This window comes from Bufo gargarizans, chromosome 5, assembly GCF_014858855.1.
Source record: "Bufo gargarizans isolate SCDJY-AF-19 chromosome 5, ASM1485885v1, whole genome shotgun sequence".
Lineage (NCBI taxonomy): Eukaryota > Metazoa > Chordata > Amphibia > Anura > Bufonidae > Bufo > Bufo gargarizans.
The window spans coordinates 96,476,295-96,497,814 of NC_058084.1; positions in this window are offsets into that span (position 1 = coordinate 96,476,295).

Below are 21,520 nucleotides of genomic sequence, written 5' to 3' on the forward strand. Positions count from 1 at the left end.
ACATTATTCTGGCTTTATTTCATCAGTTTTTTACATGATAATACAAAAACTACATATTCAAGAGTACAGCACCTTACCCTCGAGTCTGTACTGCGCTCAGATAAGGGGATTATAAGAGATCTGCATGATTCACACTGTCACCTGTTGTGCATTTTCATACGTATACAATATTATCTAATGACATTATGGTCAAGATGTATGCTCATCTCATTGCCTTTAAGAATAAAATCAGCCTGAACCAAATTCTATTATGTGGCTGAGGAAGCCAAGATGAGTTCATGGCAAGTTGAATTTATAAAAAAATAAATGTGAACATAAACGGACATTGTGTTTAAAAGTTATTGCTAAAGATATGGGACCATCTGTAAGGAGTAAGTCAACTCCCTAAAACATATATGTCTGGAGGGAACAAGGTTATTTGATAAGGTTTCATGTCCTTGAGGCACACCTGCTATATGAAGTTCAATTTATATATTCATAATTATATTATATATATATCTCTGTATGGTATATTTAGTTTACAACACATGTTAATCAATAATTCATATAATGTATTATCTATGTGTAACAATGTATCGATTTATATATATATATATATATGTTATACCATGTATTTATCATTTAGAAGATATTGTAGAAAGTATAGAAACAAGTAAGTTTATGTTAATTGGGTTTTCTGAGAAGAGAAAATGTTAATTCAAAACAATAGTTATTTATTCAGAGATTTAATTTTTATGCTTAAAAGTTGTGATGTTCATTTACAATATGCAGCACCATCTGGAGGCAGATGGACAATATTATATTATTTCATTATTTGTTCTTGACCATATTAGGCATTGATATGACATCATGGTATTATTAGCATGCAAGTACACCCACCTTACCTGATTGGGAATCCCTAATCTAAAGGGGATGATTCTTAGATAGGGGGGGAATAATTACTTGTGTGCGGGGTAGCAACGGGAACTAGAGAGAGAGGAAAAAAAAGATCCATATATCCATTGATCCATTCATTCAAAAAGAAAAACTTTATCAGAAGAAATTTGGATTATTCTTTTTGGATTACTAGGAAAGTTCTTCAGAACTGGTCCCATCTGAACTCTGTCTACTTTTGACCCGGAAACGTATATTTTGTTTACTACTCATGATATTAATAAGATATTTCTCTCGGTATATAGCCAAGAGTTCCCATACTGTGGGAATATATAGTCTTAAGTGCCTCCATAATGCTGATTATTCTCTTAGCAAAGATGCATATTGTTAATGGAAGATCTGACATTATTTGAAAAGAGGACTAAACCCTTGGAAAGTTATTTTTCCTTAGTCCGATTGCCGAGCTGAATATTTTATCATATTAATATCATATATTTTTGATTGGTCATAGGAAAACAGAGTCAAGGGATAACAGTTATTTTCCTGTAAATCCGTGTTTTATTGTTATAGCCTGTTTGATAACAGAAGATCCTAAGTTTCTCTTGGTATATGAGTCCGTTTGTTAAAAGTATAACACTGGTTGTCATAAATCACCAAGTTATACTGTGCTGATCAGATAGGGGTGTGTCAACACCACCATGTGGTACATTTTGGGTGTTACTTTGTAACTTCATCATTTATTTTGCAGTTGTATTGTTTTTATATTCTTGGTTTTTATAATAAACGATTATATATTTTTGCACATACAACTGACCCTTTGTTTCACTGCTTGCACAAATCAAATTAAGATACTTGATAAAAGAACTTAGAGGCGTTTTTTATGTCCGCCTGGAGGATAATTTAATTTTTATATATATATTTTTTTATCCTCTCTTTTATATGAAGATTCTTTCATATAGAAGATATATGACACACCTTATTACTATATAACCATGCATTTTGATGCCTTTAGAGACTTCAGTACTAGAAATACACTTTGCCACGTTAAACACTGCCATTTCGTGAATTTATGTAATAGCACTAGATTATCCATAGCCATTTTTCTATTAGTAATCTGAATATTACACTACCTTAGTACCTGTCTCAATGTGCTGATCACAGTGTGATGCCATTATTTTATTGCAAGCTCAGTAGGAATACTGAATGAAGCCAAGGTATCCCACAGAGTCATTCAGATTTGTTAATGACTTCTTCGCTTGTATCACTTCAGAGAAATTAAAACTGGACTTTTATCAAGTTCTATTTTGTATGGGACTTAGGGAAATCTAAGTTATTATTAGAAAAGAGTGAGTCGAAGCTGACGAACTGGAATTCAATTCAAATTTCAGGAAAAATTTGATTCGCACGTGGTAAGGAATCTCATTTTTTCCCTAAAATAGCTGCTACACATGTGAGGACATGGAGAAAGGAACTCTGGGAAGGCGGTATCACCCATAATGCCATGCATGCAGCCAATCAGCAGCCAGCCCAGTGATGTCACGGCCATATAAATAGCCTCAGCCATCTTGGATTCTGCCATTTACCAGTATACTTAGTGCAGGGAGAGACGTCAGCAGGCGCTAGGGACAGTGATAGGAAATACTTGATTGTTGTGAAAAAACGATTTATAAGTGCAGGGAAAGGATATGGAGGAATCATTCCACAGCATTTATGTAGAACAGGGTTCAGTAGGGGAGGTTACAGACTGGCTAATAGGAACAATCCTATTACACCTTGCTGCACTGACTGGGGATCCAAATTGCCATTATACAGCTCTGTCATTCCAGCAAACCGTTCTTGTTATTGGGGTGCAAGTGCTGTTTGATACAGTCATTAACAAAGTTTATTACAAGGAAATATTTCTACAGTACGTCTTATTTGCCCTTGTGCGGTGCAGTTATATGTTGTAAAGCCTTTTTTGCCATGTATTAGTGGCAAAAGAAAAAAGCCTGAGGAAGCGCATGTAGCGCGAAACGGCCGCCGCTGTTCAATGCGTGCTATAGAATTGTCCGCCCCCTGCCTTATTTGAATTAGGAAATAAAGCTCCCGCTATTTTTTCACACGGGTGAGTGCCGCTGTCTATTTTCTCTCCTACACTGGTTCCATGTGCACCTTACCTGCTACGTCCAGCTGAGCACCACCGATCGTGTGTGTCCTTTCCAGCCGTGTGTATTGCATTGACTGTCGGCGCTGATCGTTTTGTGTAGCTGTGCCGCCCCCTACTTTATTTGTGTGGAAAAGAAAAATATATTTGCCCTTGTGCAGTGCAGTTATATATTCTAAAGCCCTGTTTGCCGTGTATTAGTGGCAAAAGAAATATATATTCGCCATTCAACGTTACACTTATATGTTGAAAAGGATTTTGTGTAGTGTAAAAATGGAAAAAGATTGGGTCCTAATTGCCGTTCTGCGGTGCAGTTATATATTCTAAAGTCCTTTTTGCCTTGTATTAGTGGCAAAAGAAAAAGATATTCGCCATTCAGCGTTGCACTTATATGTTGAAAAGCCTTTCGTGTAGTGTAAAAGTGGAAACAAATTAGGGACTAATTGCTGTTCAGCGGTGCAGTTATGTATTCTAAAGCCCTGTCTGCCGTGTATTAGTGGCAAAATAAAAATATATTCGCCGTTTAGCGTTGCACTTATATGTTGAAAAGCCTTGTGTAGTGTAGAAGTGGAAAAAAATAAGGGCCTATTTGCCAAATTCCATTATCTATTCATTGGTTACATTTTTTATTTCAGACAATTTTTTTTGGGGGGGGGGAAATTGATAGGTGATTGTAGACCTTCTTTTGCTGTATGGACCAAATTATCTAGTGGTGAAATATTTTATGTGAAACAGGCTTGTTTTGGGAAAATTAATGGGTGATTCTAGACTTTGTCTGTATGAACCGAATTCCAAAATCCTTTCAATGGTGACACTTTTTATTTCAGACATTTTTTTGGGGGGGGGGGGAATTGATGGGTGATTGTAGACCTCCTTATGCAGTATAGACCAAATTACGTAGTGGTACATTTTTTTTATGTTTTTCACAGATTGCCCCCATTATAACATAGCCTTTATTGTGATCGCATTAAAATAAAATAACCCCAAAATATCGAAAAAGCAAAATAAAGAAAAATATCATAAAGCAATAATAAAAATGGTATTAACATGGATGTAGATTGGTTTCTTGTTGGGACACAGTCTGTTCGGTCTCACCCAAATTATGCTTATATAGGTGTAGACAGATTATTATCTGGGACTCTGTCCCTGAGTCTCACCCTATTCTCAAAGCCCTACCTACAAAACGGAATGGCCGCCCCGATAGGTGCTATCCCATATGAGGAACCCCTATATATCCCCAGGCTGGTCCTGATAAGGGAATGGAAAGCCTATTGATATAGATGGGCTGAATGACTACAAGGGCACAAAAAATAATAAACACACATGAAATATAGTACCATCATGAATGTAGCATCCGCCACCATAAATTTATCAACTCCTTAAGCCAAACGTATAGTCCAGGGCCACTGTTGGTGCCCCACAATAACTTCTAACTCATGATGACCCTGGTCCAACACGTTTCACCCCTTCAATCACAGGGCTCCTCAGGGGACATCAGATTATTTGATAGAAGAATATAGTTAAATAAAGGCGATCTCCACTTAAAGTTTAGTATTCGTCACAGGTGCAGTGAGTTAAGCCAGCAGCAGGAGCTCGTCTTTCACTCACTGCGCCTGAGCCAAATACTAAACGGGCGGCGCAGGCACAGGATTTATGGGACGATGAGGAGAACTTGAAAGTCAATCAAGTGTACATGGGAGTGCCAAAGGGTGAGTTGACCGAGCCTCTAGGTGCTAAAGCAATGCCCTAATAGCACCTAGAGGCTCATTAGCATATTTTAAAAGTCTTTATTTTAAGAAAACAGCGGCAGACAGGGAGTTATAAAGCATACTGTTATGTACTGCTAACATTAGCACATCTCTAATGTCAGTCAGTTACATAACGTTATTTTTCATGACAGAAACCCTTTAAAGCAATAATAATTGGAGTTGAGAAATAATCAAAAAACAGCGCGTAATAACAACAAGGATTATAGTTATCTTAAATCAGCCATGATAGAAAACAGCTTTCAATTTGGATATCTGAATTATATAAATTATATAAAATGCTCTCCTCTCCCCATCCATATATGCATCATATGTATTGTCCAAGCAGAGAAAGACACTTTTATATTTGAAAAGCTTCAACTCACATTTATGCCAAGCATTAGAGTGGTTAAATTGTTAGATTGTTAATCGGTATAAGCACTTTATACTTGGTGTCCCAATGACAGTCTGGGGGTGGCAGCAGCATCAGGCGGCCACAGAGTGGCACAATGACAGAGTGTGGAGGTGAGAGCAGCATGAGGAGACCACAGAGTGGCAAGGTGACATAGTGTGGAGGTGGCGGCAGCATCAGAAGACCACAGAGTGGCAAGCTGACATAGTCTGGAGGTGGCGGCAGCATCAGGAGGCCACAGAGTGGCAAGGTGACATATAGTGGAGGTAGCAGCAGCATCAGGAGACAACAGAATAGCAAGGTGACCATGTGGAGGTGGCAGCAGCAGCATGATGAGGCCACAGAGTGGCAAGGTGAGAGTGTTCAGATATCAGCAGCATCAGGACACCACAGAGTAGCAAGGTGACATATTGTGAAAATATCAGCAGCATCAGGAGACCACAGAGTGGCAAGGTGACATATTGCGGAGTTAGCAGCAGCATCAGGAGACCACAGAGTGACCCAGTGACAGAGTGTGGAGGTGGGTGGCAATAACAGTACCCACTGATGATAGTGAGTGTAAGAAGGAGCACTTGGCATCAGATATGTGGCATCAGGCAGGTGGCAGAATCAGAATAGTAGCTGAGGCAGGTAGCTAGAAGAAACCGGTTTCTTTTGTCAAAGTGTTGATGTAGCACCATAGATGATCTAGTCTGATGCATTAGGCATTGGTGGGTGGAAATCCTGGCAGATCCATGCCTGATTCATCTTGACAAAGGTCAGTCTCTCCACATTTAGGGTGGACAGGCGAGTTCTCCTAGGGGGAACTAAACACACGCTTTTTTACACCGCCATCAGCTGATTCCACATAGATGTCTACAGAACCTGTTCTATTAAATGCTTATACAAGTAGAGCCCCCCTGACTGAGTGGGGAGGTTTTGTGAGTAGTAAGTTTGTGTTGACGTCACTGATTATTTTGCCCTTCCTCTGATCCAACAGAATAATAACACCCAAAAAAACTGATCCTTTCTGTTGAGCATCTGCCTTCCCTCAGTCAGCATTTGGTCAGTAATCCATAAAAATAAAAAAACAGGACAGGATCCAAAACAGAGATGACACATGAATGGAATATTTGCATGTCTTCTTTGTTTTGTACCCACTCCTGCTTTTGGCTACCAAATCATAAGCCAATTCTGATGGGACCATACAGGCTTTAGAGCTGATACATGGGCAGGATCCACTGTGTGTCTCATTTTTACTTCCTTCTGACAGATCAGAAGAAGGGTCAAATAAATGATAATGTCAACCAGGGCAATAAGGAAAAATAGTGGCCCAGTCATGAAGTGGGGAGGGTGGGAACAGCATGAGAAGTCCACAGAGTGGCAAGGTGACATAGTGTTGAGGGAGCAGCAGCATCAGGAGACCACAGAGTGGCCCAATAACATAGTATGGAGGTTGCAGAAGCATCGGGAGACCACAGATTGGCAAGGTGACATAGTGTGGAGGTGTCAACAGCATCAGGAGAACACAGAGTGGCTAGGTGACATAGTGTGGAGGTGGCAGCACCATCAGGAGACCACAGAGTGACAAGGTGACATAGTGTGGAGGTGGCAGCAGCATCAGGAGACCACAGAGTGACCCGGTGAAAGAGTTAGGAGGTGGGTGGCACTAACAGTACCCACTGACGATGGTGGGTATAAGAAGGAACACTTGGCATTAGAAGTGTGGCATCAGGCGGGTGGCAGCATCAGAATAGTAGCTGAGGCAGGTAGCCAGAAGAAACCAGTCTCTTTGTCAAAGTTTGGGTGAGACAGCATGGATGATCTAATCTGATGCATCAGGCATTGGTGGGTGGAAATCCTGGCTGATCCACGCCTGATTCATCTTGACAAAGGTCAGTCTCTCCACATTTAGGTTGCACAGGGGTAACTATGGCCCCCCCCACTGCACTAAACACCTGCCCTGATGCCACACTACTGGCCAAGCAGGACAGCTTTTCCAGGGCAAACTGGTTGCGGCCCCAAATCCAGTTTGGCTGCCCAGTAGTCCAGCGGATCGGATCTTCAATGACGACTGGCAGGGTGCACTCCAAGTATGCCACCACCTGCTGGTTCAGGTTCTGCTCTATGTCTAGCTGCTGGTGAGTAGTTTCTTTACTATGCAGGTTAAGAAAGCTGCTTATCAGCGATTCTAGACTCAGGCATTTTTAGCATGTCTTGCAGATGGGTGGAAGACTTCAGGAAACGCTTGACAACCAGACGCAGCGCCGACATCATGTTTTTCCCATTGTCGGTCACCATGGTTCCGATTTTGAGTTGCTGCAGAGAAAGCCAGGATTTGATTTCTTGATGAAGGACGCGGAGCAGTTCCTCCCCTGTGTAACTCTGTTTGCCCAGGCAAACTAGGTGCAGAACAACATTACACCGCCGTGCCCTGCACATGTGGTATGCTCGTGGGGCACTGTGAATTGTCCCGCAGTGGGGGCTGAGGACAAGGTGAAGGATTAGGAGGCAGAGGCAGACAATGTCACGGGACCAACGGCGTGAGAACGTGGAGGTGGAAGCGGCGTCACTTGGCCAAGTTGCTGGTTTGGCTGGGCAGGAACCACATTTACCCAGTAATATATTGTCCTTGACCTTAGTTACGACTCCACATGTCGGCACTGCCGCGCACTTTGGCAGACACTGACAGGCTCAAGGACTAGCCCAACTTCTGTTCTACATTAGTGTGCAGGGCTGGTACTGCCTTTTTGGCAAAGAATTGCCGGCTTACTGAAAAGCATAGATTGGGGGGCACACTAGAATTATAGCAGAGTGCACAAGCGGTTCAAAACAATACATAACCCAAGAGAACATCAATAAAGTGCACATCCACACATTGTAAAGTATATGAATTTATTGAGCCACAAAGACACACAAACAGCTTAAAAATTGTATACAATGAACAAAGTGCTGGTGCAAAATAATACCAGACACACAGCATTCCACCACAGTCCACAGATAATGACACACTATGTATAGTCTAGGTTTAACAGGTAGTGCAAAAACAGATGGGTCAAATAATAATCTACCATACAATAGTAATAAAGTGACATCAAGACACCTAATACCTATATAATGTACAGCAAGTCAACCTGGAACTACATAGATGGACCTGCGGCAATGTCCCATGCGTATCGCTGGTAGCATCCCGCTTCCTCAGGGGTAACTATCTGTGTGCCTCAGGATGCTTTATATATCATAATCATTAGTATTTAATATAAATCACCTGACATAAAGAGAGAAATAAATGCCCGTCATGCCTCTGGCGTCACACAGGGCGCACACAGGAAAGCATCTCACCGGATGATGGAACGCAATATGCTTTCCACAGGCGACGCAATAACATGGGTAATTGAGAAATATTGCGATATCTGCAGATCTGGAACGGAGATGTATGTAGCGCCAGCGCGAAGCACAAACGTTGCTACCTTCAAGACCTGCCATGTTTTGCAGTGCTGACATAGATAAATGATCATGTTCACAAAAACATTAAGGAATATAAATATTCAAATCAAAACAAAAAATTGCTACTGCAGACAGAATATACATATATGGGGATGTATAAGAAATAAAACACAAAATAATGTAATATACAATTAGTTACAATAAATCACAAACCCATAATTAAGCAAATGGTAAAAAAAAAAAAAAAAAATCATAGATAACAAAAAACTTTGTATAGAGTGCATTCCAAATAGTGAAATAAATAAATATGATTCTACATAATTGAAAATCACAAAAACCATGAATTAAATATTCTAAATAACAAAACCAATAAATACCATAAGAACTAATTTTGATCAAGCACCAAAGTGCTTGGGTACTCTAGTAGAAACCTCGGGATGCTCAGGTGCTCGGTACACAATGGAAGTCAATTGGAAAACCCAAGCATTAAACCAGGCACCCCCTGCTCTGAAGAGGAGAGGGTGTCTGGTTCACATGAAAAGGTCAGAAATTGATGGAAACACCAGTGAAATGCATCTTGAACAAAACACTGGCAGCAGGGCAGGTCAGCACTTCCAAGGCGTAGAGCGCCAGTTTGTGCCACGTGTCCAGCTTGGATCATTGAGGACACTGACACGGTCTGCTATGTACTCCTTCACCATCTTCCAAAACTTTTATCTCCTTGTGACACTAGGCCACGCATCAGGGTGAGGTTGCTGGAGGGGTGTCATGAAACTGTCTCAGGCCTTGGAGAGTGTTGAATTGCCTATGTTGGAACTGCTGTGTGTTCCCCTTGTCTCCCTTCCTTGGTTGCCCAAGGAACTACGTACTCTGCTGCCAGCATTGTCGGCTGAAAATTTTTGGAGCAATTATTCCACAAGGACTTTCTGGTATTGCACCATTTTGCTAGTCCTCTCCACCACAGGAATGAGAAATGAGAAATTCTCTTTGTAGCGGGGGTCGAGAAGAGTGAACAACCAGTAATCGGTGTTGGCCAAAATGCATATAACGCGAGAGTTACGGTAAAGGCAGCATAACATAAAGTCAGCCATGTGTTCCAGAATCCCAACAGACAAGACTTCGCTGTCCTCATCAGGAGGATGACTTTCAAATCTCCTCTTCCTCTTCGGCCCATCCACGCTGAACGGATGGAATAAACCTGCTGTGGTTACTATCCTCTGTAGCAGAGGCAACCATCTCCTGCTCCTCCTCCTCCTCATCCAGTTCACGCTGAGAAGATGAACGGAGGGTGGTCTGGCTATCACCCTGTGTACTGTCTTCCCCCATTTCCACCTCTTCCACATGCAAAGCGTCCTCCTTCATTGTGAGCAGCCAGCATTTCAGTAGACACAGAAGTGGGATGGTTACGCTGATAATAGCGCATCGCCGCTCACCATCTGTGTTGATTCCTCAAAGTTGTGTAAAACTTACAGAGGTCAGAAATCCATGCCCACTCGTCGCTAGTGAAGAGCGGAAGCTGACTAGAAAGACGATGACCATGTTGCAGCTGGTATTCCAATACTGCCCTCTGCTGCTCACAAAGCCTGTCCAACATGTGGAACTTGCAGTTCCAGCGCGTGATCACATCGCACAACAGTTGGTGAGCTGGCAATTGCAAGCGCTGCTGCAGCATTGCCAGACCGGCGGCAGTTATAGATGACTTTCGGAAATGGGCACACACACAGCTCAACTTCACCAGTAGTTCAGGCAAATTTGGGTAGGTTTTGAGAAACCGCTAAACCACTAAGTTGAACACGTGGGCTAGGCATGGTATGTGTGTGAGTTTACAGAGCTCCAAAGCCGCCACCAAGTTACGGCCATTATCAGACACAACCATGCCTGGTTCTAGGTTGAGTGGCAAGATCCACAGCTACATAAGTCTGGTCCCTTATACCCTGCCACAGCTCTGTGGCGGTGTGCTGTTTGTCACCTAAACAATAGTTTCTGCACGGCCTGTTGCCACTTCCCCACTGCAGTGCTACACTGCTTCCAGCTACTGACTGATGGTTGACTGGTGCTGCAAGATGAGAATTCAGAGGTGGAAGTGGAGGAGAAGGTGGAGGAGGAGAAGGGGGGGTTACAGCCACTATTATAGGTGGTGGCGGAAATCCTGATAGAATTAGGGCCCGCAATCCTTGGCATCGGTAGCACCTGTGCCATCCCAGGGTACAACTCGCTCCTGGCCGTTAGGGAAATTTAGCGTCCCTGGCCACAAGCAATTGTCCATGTGTCAGTTGTTAAGTGGACCTTCCCAATAACTACGTGGGTCAGGGCACGGGTGATGTTACGGGACACATGCTGGTGTAAGGTGGGGATGGCACACTGGGAAAAATAGTGGTTGCTGAGGACTGAGTAACGAGGGTTGCAAATGACAATTCTTTTATCGTCCGGACTTTCCTCAAAAAAGCGCCAGACTGCGGAACACCTACCTCTTGGCAAGGGAGATTGCCGCAAGGGGGTGCTCTGTGGAACAGTTGCGGGCCTGTTTGGTGTGGCCCGCCTTCTCCCTTTTGCCACCCCACTGCCTCTTCCAGCCCGTTGCAGTGCTGTGGAATAATTCCCCTCTGTACTGCTGTCCTTGCTCGGTTTGCCACCTTCCCAGGTTGGGTCAGTGAGTTCACTGTCCACCACCTCCTCTATTACTTCCTCACTTTGATAATCCTCCTGACTTGTTGACCTAACAACAACTTCACTTATTGACAACTGTGTCTCATCCTCATCATCAACCTCTTGAGACACTAATTGCCGTTCCCCAACGTCATCTTCTTGTGACTGTGGATGCTCAAGAGTTTGAGCATCGTTGCACACGATCTCCTCATGTCCCTCTTCAAGCGGACTTGGTGAGAGGCCCAAATCAAGGAATAGCAATGAAAAGAGCTCCTCAGAATATGCAAGTGTGGGATCACTTGTTTGGCAAGACGCTCCATGGTGGGAGGAAGGAGGATCAGGGTGAGGATTCTGTTTACCAGACTCTTGGCTACTGAGACTGGACTTTGTGGAAGGCAAGGTGGTGCTTAACCGACTGGAAGCATTATCTACTGCAATCCAGACAACCACCTGGTCGCACTGTTCTGACTTCGAGAGTGGTATCCTGTGCCGCCCTGCAAACTGGGACATGAAGCTAGGTATCATGGACGAGTGTGTTTCTTGTGCTCTGGCATCAGGCACAGTTTCACCGCGCCCAAGGCCACGGCCTCTGCGTGCACCATCAGCAGCACGGCGACTTCCGCGTCCCTTACTGCTCGTCTTTTGCATATTAAATGGTATATATGCTTGCAAGAATGTCACACGTGCACTAGAACACGTTTTGTAAGTGTATGCGCAAATAAATTTAACTGAATGTAGTGCAGGTAATGTCGCTGACACCAGCAGCGAAAAAATTAGACTGAATGTCACTGATATTTAGGATGTGCAAACGTTATACAGGAGATGTAGCGCAGGTAATGTCGCTGTGACCAGCGGCTAATAAAAAAATTACAGGGAATGTCACAGCTATTTGGGATGTGCAAACATTATACAGGAGATGTAGTGCAGACAATGTTGCTGCTGTCACCAGCGTCTAATATAAAATTACAGGGAATATCACAGCTATTTGGGATGCGCAAACATTATACAGAAGATGTAGCGCAGGCAATGTTGCTGCTGTCACCAGCGGCTAATAAAAAATTACAGGGAATATAACTGATATTTATGATGCGCAAACGTTATACAGGAAATGTAGTGCAGGTAATGTCACTGTCCGCAGCGGACACGCACCCAATTTAGCGCAGGATGCACTAAAAATATATATTGCTGCCAGACACAACAATAGTCCTTAAAACAGCTTTTGGGTCTCTAACACCAACCCTGCCTAACGAAAAATAAAATAAAATTCCTTAAACTGTCTGTCCCTTTTTTCAGCACAGCTCTCTCTGACTAAGACTGGCCGAACCACGTGCTTTATAGCACCCGATGACGCGTTCCGGCCAGCCAATCACTGTAATGCCAATAACCAACATGGCTACGGCATTTTAGTGAGTGGCAGTACTTACCTGCACGTTTATTGGCTGCGTAGCAGCCAACAAACACTCGGACAGGAGACTCAAGTATCGTGCTCGAGCACACGCGGTATTCGGCCGAACACCGCGATGTGTCAAGCATCGCAATGCTCGAGCCGAACTGGTATTTGGCCGAGCATGCTCGATCAACACTAATAAGAACCATACAAAATCCATACCTGCATATTACAATCTAAATCACCATAATATCATACCATAATGTGAACTAAATCAATAATAAATCAAAATGCAATAATCAAGTGGATGACATTTTTTAACCATGATTTATTGGCCAATAAATGCCATAAAAAGGACTAAATTCATATCAATATATTGTTATATGGAAGATAATATCACCAAATATATAATAAAATAATAACACCAGTGTCCAATGTGATTTGCGCTCCGCAAAACTGTGTGAAACCAGAGGCACGGCGGGACAGACAAAAGAAAAAAAAATATTTCTGGATTAAAAATCATCTATATGAATAACATTATTTCGTACAGGATCATAGCATGGAACTGAATGAAGACGAAGTGCATAGAGTATGTGATGGTAACTAATAATATTGTGATATGAAGATCCAACATCAACTTTTAAAACCAAGTTTGACAGGCTTCTTCAATCTGCATTCCAAATGAATAGCATTACTTAAATGTCTTTCTTGAAACGTTAAGTACCCGGTGGGAGCCTAAGAAGGTGAGTAACCTCCAGACACCAGTAACCGGTCTCATTACCTTACATATACCCTTAACCCCTTCATTAACAAAAGGGGAGGTTATACAGGTAGGGATTGATTGAATTAATGCTGGATGTCTGCTGCACTGGATATAATAGGAACTTTATAATACAATAGGTTGGGGCTACTGTCTTTTGGCGCCACCAGCCTGCAGACTACTATAGGAAATATAAGCAATATTACTGAATGTAGCAAACGTCGTGCTACTGTGGATTATTAAAATAGCAACATTATATGCATAAACCATTGGAATCCTACTCAAAACACACTCCTGACATCCAGCCAGTTTCTAAACCCTGATCTTGTTTGTGCTGTATTATTGATGGCCTTATAGAACTATCTATCAGTACCAGTCAGCTGACAGTTTTAAAGTTTCTTTTCCCCTTTATTGGTTACTATTCATGAGCACTCACTTATATTTTTGAAATAAAAGTACATTTTTAAATTATATTAGAGAGGATCCCTAGTGGGATTCTTTGTTCTCAATTTGTGTATACTATAATTATAGATCCCTAGGATTCCTCTCAAGGGGCTGAAAATAAAAGGTGCTAGAAATGAACACAAAATGAAGAGCGTGATAAACTATGTGGCTTTTATTGTACGATTCTCATATGCCTGCCCTTAGTAACAATTACCAGATTACTGGAGACAAATATTCAGTATCCATGTTAATTTACATGTTAAATACATTCTCCAAGAGAAGAGAGAGGACTTGAGGAATAATAAATTCATTTCAAGCTAGAGGATTAATTATATTTATTATTGAAGGCATAATTTCGGCAAAAATAAAATCTGATAAATAGGTTACACAATTTAGACGAATACATTGCAAATAATGTATTAACCCTTTTAGGGTATGACCACACAGTGCAGTCATGCCGTGGCTATGCTGCAGTTAGGTAATACATGCGGTAGACTGCGTACGGTTACCGCATGTATAATTATGCTTTTAGGGTGCATTCCATGGACTGTTTGAACTGTTATGAAATTTTGTGGTTTGCCTTAGCATTCTGATTACTTTCAAACAGTGATTCATGTGGTAACATATGTCCAACATACACCGCAAGCGGTGGATCAGCTGTATAGCCAATTCAGTCTGCAGCCACCAGCAGCAGGACATGTTTTGCGTGTAGTCGACCACACGTACAACAGGTGCAGTCATCACATCTTGGAAAGTGCTCAGAAACCTATTTTCACATTGAATTGTATTCGGAAACGAGATGTTTCTTGACCACAGTAAAACTATGACTGTGCCACGTGATCGGTAGTGTTGATCGCGAATATTCTAATCTCTAATTTTTATCATTTTTTATGAGTACCCTCACTGCTTCTTGCTTGTGGGCCAATGAGAAGGCTGCAATATCTTTGTCTGAGCTTAGCAACATCCCTAGCAACCAATAGGAAAGTTGCCTACCCCTTACTATATAAGAACCTCCCCAGCAGCCACTTTCTGCAGTTTTTTTGCAGTTCTGAGAGAGAGAGAGAGAGAGAGGGAGAGAGGGAGAGCAGTGACATTGCTGTGCTCTGTGCTTTGCTGAGTCATCTGGATCCTTATTCAATTACATTAGATAGTTAGCCCATATATATATAATACAGATAGAGGGAGATAGTCAGTGTAGGTTAGATAATGATATAGTGTAGCTGATAGGCTCCAGTGCAGGGTGTTAGGTAGTGTGATAGGAATTACTGTACTGTGCATTTTCTCCAGTCTCAGGAAACTTCTAGCAGCTTGAAAAATGTAGCAAAAGGTGACCCACGCCTGTATTGTGTGCAGAATACCCGCATATTACATTGCGATTTTTGCAATCAAGAAAATAATGACTGGAGATCACGAATTCTAGAATTTGCGAATTTATGGCGAATATTAAGCCAAAAATTTGCTAAACATCGCTAAAACGAATATTGCCTATGCTGCTCATCACTAGTCGGTACCCTTACTGGCATTGCTAGTGTATCATGACAGGACTTAATACATTTATGCTGTCTGCAGAAAATCCGCTGCATTTCTGACTGAAATCTGCAGTGTTAAAATTTGCCCCAAATTTCGCTGCAGATTTCAGTGCACAAATGCTGTGGATTACACAATTACAGCTTAGAGGGAGTTCACATCGCAGTTATTTTTCCATTCTTCTGATCCGTCAGAAGAATAGAAAAATAAAGAAAAAAACTGATCTGTAAAAAAAAAAACGGACCCTGAGCATACATTATGCACATTTGGCGTCCGTTTGAGCCATTTCCATCTGAGATTCTTTTTGTAGACAAAAAATAATAATTATCAAGAAAGTGGAAAACCACGCTGCTTGATACACCTCCTCCCTTCTTGGTACGGGTTACAAAAGGCACGGGGAAGGATCTGAAAGGGGTATACCCGAGGATCCCTCCTCTCTCCAACACTCCCACATCGCATTGAAAACCTGCAGCGCAAGATTACAGATACGTATACTAGTGACTTTTTTACTGCGGAAAAAAAATAAGTTATGCATGCAGGACTTTTTTTCCTGTCTTAAAAAAAATGGGTCTCAAATGGATGCCAAATGTGCATAACTGATGTACAGAATCAATTTTTTTTTATTATTTGTTTTTTATGTTCTGACAGATCAGAAGAATGGAAAAATAATGTGGATGTGAACTCTCCCTTAAACTGACATGCTGCATATTTAAAATCCACACCACACGTTAAGTACGGATTGTTTTGTGGAAACTCTCTGCAATGTGTAGCCTATAAAAAATGTGAAATTTACTAAGAAACTGCACTTGAATTGCAGCAAATTGAGGCAAAACAGTGATGTTCATAATGTGTGCCAAAATTATACTTTTTTATACTTACTTTGACAGCCTTATTATTTCAGGAAGGAAGGTATTGGACACATTTCATTCAGTCATGTCTAGGAAAGAACTTATATGAGAAGTTTTTGCTATATGAATGAGAGGTCTAAAAGACAATATTACATTGAATCCTATCCTAAGCTTTTGAGATGTGTGCTAGAGTGCAAAGCAGCTCACTGTTGTTGGTATGTCATGGAGACTGACTACGTAACAGCAGCAGGACCCATGTTGAGGGTGAGTTCAACAGTGAGCAGTTTACTGCATAGGGATTTTTAAAAGGTTGTACAGGATTAGAAAAAAAAAAGTGCACTTTCCTGTAGAGTTCTCCATTCTATAGTTTGAGAGGGCAGGGTTAGGTGACAACCAGGGGTGGAATGACCCTACAGCGAAATTTCCTGCTGGGCCAATGCCCAGGCGGCGGACAAGCCCTTTTCATGGCCATCGGTTGTGTATATAAAGATCTGATTCTTTAAGTATTATTTAATGCTAGGAGCCTGGATGCCACAGGTGCCCTCCTGAATTCAACTGTATCACCATCCTCAGCACAGTGGTGCAGCTGAATGCTGTGATGCAGGCGGCAGTATTTTATGCGGTACTGTGGTATTTGGTTCTGCTGGAGCAGTATTTTTGCACTGAAAAAACTATAGATGTGTGTGCTCCTACTCTCATTGGTTGCTTGATGCACACAGAAGGAACTAGGAGCAGCACACTATATGTGTAGGTGTCTGCTCTCCTCAATATAAATGCACAACTGCATAGGTAGGTTTAGAGTAGGACCTGTTAACTTAAGAATTGATGCTGTGTTTACGCTAATGAAAAATAACAGGTTAACTTCAAGGTAGATAGCGTAGCCAAAAAAAAAACAAAAAAAACTTTATTAGTATCAAGGATAAATAAAAGGCTATGTGCCCGAAAATAGTGTATAAAAAAATGAGGGTAAGGGATGGTGTGTATTAGTCATAGTGTCGGGTAGGCTATGTGGGATCGCGCGTGTTATACTTGCTACATGTTTAAATTACCTCCATCTATACTCCTGATGAACTGCTGTTTTTACAGCAATGAAATGCGTCGAGTGTAAGGAGAATCAGAATCAGTAATATAGCCTACAGTGTGAGGGTCTATGGTGGGAAAGAGACATAGAAACATAGAAACATAGAATGTGTCGGCAGATAAGAACCATTTGGCCCATCTAGTCTGCCCAATATATCTGAATCCTATGAATAGTCCCTGGCCCTATCTTATATGAAGGATGGCCTTATGCCTATCCCATGCATGCTTAAACTCCTTCACTGTATTTGCAGCTACCACTTCTGCAGGAAGGCTATTCCATGCATCCACTACTCTCTCAGTAAAGTAATACTTCCTTATATTACTTTTAAACCTTTGCCCCTCTAATTTAAAAGTGTGTCCTCTTGTGGTAGTCTTCTTTTAAATATGCTCTCCGCCGTTACCGAGTTGATTCCCTTTATGTATTTAAAAGTTTCTATCATAACCAGGTCTATGAAGCACCAATAAGATCCAGTGTACCTAGTTGCTAAGAGAGATAGAAAGTACACGGATGGTTGCGTTGATGGATGCCTGACCAATGGTCTGTTTGGTGTGGTGGCACCCCTATTATAAGTGATTGCTTGTTGATACACTATACTGATGCTAGCCCAAGTGGACAATACTAGTGTGCGTGTGTGTCTGACATCTATAGGGCATTTAGCAATATTAATAAGGACAGGCAAGCATACTACACCTCATTTTTATACACTATTTTTTGGGCAGATAGCCTTTTATTTATCCTTGATAAAGTTTTTTTTTTTTTGCAACACTATCTACCTTTAAATTAACTTTAGAGTAGGACCTGCCTGACCTAAGACCACCTTGGTGCGGGTAGGTGGGCACAGATGAGTTTTGATCAAAATATATTGGCTGAGAGTCTCAAATTGTATCATAACAGAGAAAGGGCTTAGTCCATATATAATGTTTGCATCTATAGTGCATTATTTTCCGTGAGTATTTTGCACTGCACTAAGGTACTGCTGGTCCCTACCTAATTCTGTGGTCCCTATCTGATTTTGCTGCCCTTCCTTCTGTCAATCTGTATCCACCTACAACATGCGGCTACTTTTAGTTTTTTTCCCAAGGCCATTTTACGTTCCCAGTCTGTCCCTGGCTACAAAACATATGGTGTTGGTACGTTTTGAACTGATAAGTGCACCGTTTCTCACTTTGTTACTAACCTATTATAGTTGACAGATTGATTATATCACATGTAGAAGTAATGATACAGCGTCCCTGCCTCAGCTCGGACTGAGCTGGGATAAGTTCATGACAGTCTGATACCTTTATTTGCTTGTTTCTAAAGGGCACCAATAAGTTAAATTAACATTAGAGTCTTTTAAAATGTGATAGGCGTCAACCTTTAGCTACTGTAACTATAAGTCTTGAGCGAATTGAGCTTCGGATCATAGAATCAAAGTCGATTTGTTCTAGCACTTCGTTTTAATGTTGTTAGGAAACCTGTCTCCATACAGCAATAAAATGTGTTTCCTCCGTGTAGGCAAAATTCATTTTACTCGAAGTCGGACGAGACTTGTGAATGAATTTGGTATTCATTTCTACTTCTTTAAAAACATTTAAAATTAACAATCAGAAGTTGAGTTTGGTACAGAGGTACCAGTTGGTACCAAACCCGACTTAGGATTCCGAAATGAATACCGATTTCATTTACTGAAGTCTTCTATGACTTCAGGTGAAACAAATTTTGCCTCCACAAAGGCAATACATTTTAATGTAGTATGGAGACAGGACTCCGGACAGCATTAAACAAAGTGTCAGAATAAATTGACTTCGGATTTATGATCCAAAGCTCGACTCGGTCAAGCCTAGTAACTATAGTTTAGCATTAACATTTTTTATTTTTGTAAATTAAAATTTTTCAGGATAGCATATATGCATTACAATGCAGTGAGCAAAGTTAATATGAAAAAAGAATGACATGTTTGTATATGCTTTTACATATTAAATAAATAAAAAAATTGTACACATTGGTGCTATGAGAAGGCATCAATCAATAACCTATATTATAAATAATATAAGGACCAAAGAGCTAATTATCATAGCTCAGAACTATAGAGGAAAAGCGATAGGTCAAAGCGACGATTGTAGACCCCTAAATAATTCAAATGTAATATGTGTATGTATGAAGGGCGATATTATTGCTCATATGCTCCTAAATGCTATATAAAAGTATTTATTAGGAAAAAGATACAGTAACTGTAACTATAGTTTTGCAAGCGTTCAATGACAATTAAATTTGTCTTTTAATTACTAAGTTCATTTAAGCTATTTCTGCATTCTGAAGAGTTTATTAACAAAAGTGGAAGGTTAAACAGAAAGTCGATGGTATAAGAATGTAGAAATCTAAACTGATGAGAAGAGATGCACAGGAGAACCTAATCCACAGGTAATTTCTTTTAAGCCTGAATAAGACACAGTTGAGCTGTTTATTATGTTTCCTTTTAATTGATGAACTCAAAAGCTATCAGAACAGACAAATGGAAAGATATTAGGAGGTCAGCAAGATGAAAACTCAGACAATTACCTCCATTGCTATTACACGTTTGTAAGCAGAACTAAATGCTCTTGATAATCAAACCGATTCATGAGGAACTAGTCACATAAATGAGACGAATGCTTGTGTGATCAGGAGGTATTCATGGAAGCAGCACAAGTGAGTAATATTTTATATATAATACTGAGAAGTAATACGTTACAATGTATAGTAACCAGTGAATAGTTCCATTTATCCAAGGGGTAAATATTATTTAGAAAGGCCCCTGAGTGGGATAAAAAAAATGAAAGAAGCCATACTCACCCATATACAGTCAGGTCCATAAATATTGGGACTTCGACACAATTCTAACATTTTTGGCTCTATACACCACTACAATGGATTTGAAATGAAATCTGTGCTTTAACGGCAGACTGTCAGCATTAATTTGAGGGTATTTACATCCAAATCAGGTGAACGGTGAAGGAATTACAACAGTTTGCATATGTGCCTCCCACTTGTTAAGGAACCAAAAGTAATGGGACAGAATAATAATCATAAATCAAACTTTCACTTTTTAATACTTGGTTGCAAATCATTTGCAGTCAATTACAGCCTGAAGTCTGGAACGCATAGACATCACCAGACGCTGGGTTTCATCCCTGGTGATGCTCTGCCAGGCCTCTACCTCAAATGTCTTCAGTTCCTGCCTGTTTTGGGGGCATTTTGCCTTCAGTTTTGTCTTCAGCAAGTGAATTGCATGCTCAATCGGATTCAGGTCAGGTGATTGACTTGGCCACTGCATAACATTCCACTTCTTACCCTTAAAAAACTCTTTAGTTGCTTTTGCAGTATGTTTTGGGTCATTGTCCATCTGCACTGTGAAGCACCGTCCAATGAGTTCTAAAGTATTTGGCTGAATATGATCAGATAATATTGCCGACACACTTCAGAATTAATCCTGCTGCTTTTGTCAGCAGTTACATCATCAATAAATACAAGAGAAACAGTACCATTGGCAGCCATAAATGCCCACGCCATGACATTACCACCACCATACTTCACTGATGAGGTGGTATGCTTAGGATCATAAGCAGTTCGTTTCCTTCTCCATACTCTTCTCTTCCCATCACTCTTGTACAAGTTGATCTTGGTCTCATCTGTCCATAGGATGTTGTTCCAGAATTGTGAAGGCTTTTTTAGATGTCGTTTGGCCAACTCAAATCTGGCCTTCCTGTTTTTGAGGCTCACCAATGGTTTACATCTTGTGGTGAACCCTCTGTATTTACTGTGGTGAAGTCTTCTCTTGATTGTTGACTTTGACACACATACACCTACCTCCTGGAGAGTGTTCTTTATCTGGCCAACTGTTGTGAAGGGTGTTTTCTTCACCAGGGAAAGAATTGTTCGGTCATCCACCACAGTTGTTTTCCGTGGTCTTCGGGTCTTTTGGTGTTGCTGAGCTCACCGGTGCATTCTTTATTTTTAAGAATGTTCCAAACAGTTGTTTTGGCCATGCCTAATGTTTTTGCTATCTCTCTGATGGGTTTGTTTTGTTTTTTCAGACTAATGATGGCTTGCTTAACCCTGGGTTCAGACCTGAGCGTTCTGAAACGAGTGCTCTGTATGCGCGATTGTACCGGCGTTTACAATCGCGCATACAGAGACAAGCGAACACACATTGTCTATGTACGGGAACGTGCGACAAACGCCCCCAAAAAAGCCTAAGAACTTGTTT